This window comes from Pteropus alecto, unplaced genomic scaffold (genome assembly GCF_000325575.1).
Source record: "Pteropus alecto unplaced genomic scaffold, ASM32557v1 scaffold146, whole genome shotgun sequence".
NCBI classification, from domain to species: domain Eukaryota; kingdom Metazoa; phylum Chordata; class Mammalia; order Chiroptera; family Pteropodidae; genus Pteropus; species Pteropus alecto.
Window position 1 is genome coordinate 27943430 of NW_006442107.1, and position 2721 is coordinate 27946150.

At 37.0% G+C, this 2721-nt stretch overlaps 1 pseudogene; it reads left to right on the forward strand.

Annotated features, from left to right (window-relative positions):
- The first annotated feature begins 463 nt into the window (after positions 1-463).
- On the forward strand, positions 464-582 carry LOC112469338 (annotated as a pseudogene).
- The last annotated feature ends 2139 nt before the right edge of the window (positions 583-2721 follow it).

A 2721-nucleotide genomic window follows, 5' to 3' on the forward strand; every position in this document is an offset into this window, starting at 1 on the left:
AATTTCAGTTATAACTGTAATCATGCATCAGTTCTGAGTATTAAAAAAGAATGGATCAAGTTCTGTTATTTTTTTTAGGAAGGGGAAATTTTTCTGACAAAACTACATGATAACAACATATGATAGTCTTCGTTTTACTTTTGACCTTCAGATCACAATCATAAAGACTGTTATTTTTACAAAAATATTAGAAGGCTTTATTAATTTTCCCAAGTTTCTTACTTTTCCTTTTATATTCAAATAATTCACTTCTGTAGTCTTTTGACATCTTCATCAATTTTTTTCTTCTTCAGTTAACAAGTCTGACTCATCCAGATTCTTCTTTGTTTTTTATTTCGGGTCTCATTCGATCAGTTCTCCGAAAGCCTTCTTAAAATCCTATATCTTTTACAAGGTTTATATTTCACTTTGCAATAGATCTGAATTCCTACAAATAAGATAGCTATTAAAATGATTCTGGACTGTCTACAGCCATGCTACCCTGAACAAGCCCAATCCTGTCTGATTTCGGAAGCTAAGCAGGGTCAGGCCTGGTTAGTACTTGGATGGGAGACCACCTAGGAAGACCATGTGCTGTAGGTGTAAAAAATAAAAAATTAGGTACTGTAAACTGACAAGGTCCTTGCAATCTGTGAGGTCAACCAAGGGTTGCCTTGCCAAAAAAAAAAAAAAAAAAAGATTCTGGATCCAGCTCATTCAGGTTAAAATTCACTTACTTGACCTAAGGCCTCAATTTTCTCATTTGTAAAATAGGTTAGTAAGAATATTTACTGTATACAGTTTTAACAAGTATTAAATGAGTTCATATGGGTTAAGCACATAAAACAGTAGATGGCACATAGTAAGCATTCAATAATATAATGCTTATTTTTATTATTGTATTATACAAGAAAATCAGCTAAACTGTATCCCCCAGAATTTATGTTCAAATCTTAACTCCCAGTATTTCAGACTGTGACTGTATTTGGAGATAATGCTTCCTGTATGTGAAAAAGAGGTCATTGGGGTGGGCTCTAATTCAAAACGACTGGTGTTGTTCTAGAAAGAGGATGTAAAGACACAGACACACATAGAGATAAGACCATGTGAAGACACAGGGAGGAGATGGACATCTACAGTCAGAGGAGAGAGACCTCAAGAGAAACTTACCCTGGTGACGACACCTTGATCGTGGACTTCCCAGCCTCCAGAACTGTGATTAAAAAAAAAAAAAAAAACAAACTCTGTTGTGATCACTTTATTTTCTTTTCACCCTTACAGCTGAGGTTTCACACAGTGATTATTGGAATACAGAGTACCCTGGTATTACCAGCCACATTTCTGTATCTACAAGGATATCACGAGAGATTTCTGGCAAATGTCTTCTAAAATGTCATTTCTGAATACAACATTTTCTTGCTCCTCCAGGCAAGTGCTACAAAACGAAAATAAGGTTGGATTAGGTGAACTCAAATTCAGGGAACTCAGAAGAGTACCTAGCAATCAACACTTTCTTTAATAAATACACACAAAGCCCCTTTAATCATCCATTCTGGTGGTTCACTGAAGCTCAACATTAAATTCGACCAATGCACAGATCCATAAGTCATCTTTCCTGTTGTGCTGGAAAATCTGGAATTCATTTGCCCATCTCCGGTCTTCTGCAGTCTATCCATCTCTCTGTTCCCTGATTCTTCTTATTCAGATAGACCTGTGATCACATCTGCAAATTCTTTTGGGACTCTGTCATTTATCTAAGCCAACAGCCTTAGATAATGCTCTCATTTTAAACAGTTAGATGCTCTCTTTGCATTTGTATTGGGTTGAATATCATTCTGCATTAGAGAGAAAACAAAAGCTTTATCATTTGTGCAGTTTTGTTATATACATTGCACTTTTAAAATTTACATCGATTATTTTTCTTTTTGTCTTTCCTGGTTTTGTCAGGCCAAAATTTTATTCACTGTCAAAAATATCCTTTAAATTGCAAAATCTCATTAGGTAGATATTGGTTTAACTCAAGATATACTATCCAATGATTTCTGTTGACTATAAGATCCATTGATATGATATAATAATTTGTATTATAAATATACTCAAGAATTCCAAATATTCTCTATTTTTTTCCTACTCCTTTAGGTCTTGAACTAACAGTCTGTCTTGTACTACAAACAACATATTTAAAAGTATAAATATCGGAAGTAATGCATATGTACCATGTACTAAATCATACTGTGTTGTTCTCCAATAAATGATGCCAGCTTGGGAAGGTAAGTACAGCTTTCCCTCCATGCTTCCTGCACAGTGAACATGTTTGCATACTGGTATTACCTAGACCCCATTCATTGTGTTAGATGACCTAGACACCAGAGAAGGTTTGCAAAACCATACACATTGGCCTCCTCCAAGACTGAGCCAACTGAAAACCTGCACTGCCCACCTGAGCCCCAACTCCTTGGGAGATATAGTTCTGCCACCTGATACTGATGCCAGTGTGGGCTCCTGTGGGAGGGGCTTCTGCTACCTCCAAAGCTGGTCAACACTTGCTCTAACACTGAAGAGCATGGCAGGACCTGCTTAAGAGGACTACAGAAATAACCCAAGAAACCCACTTGCCCCCAGATGGAAGAAGTAGTTGCATGCTCATCAGTAAATATTCACATTTGGCTTTGGTGCCTCAGGCTATTGAAGGAAAGGAGGAGTGAGGAGAAGGCTAATAGGAGAGACTCCTCCCCACCCCTC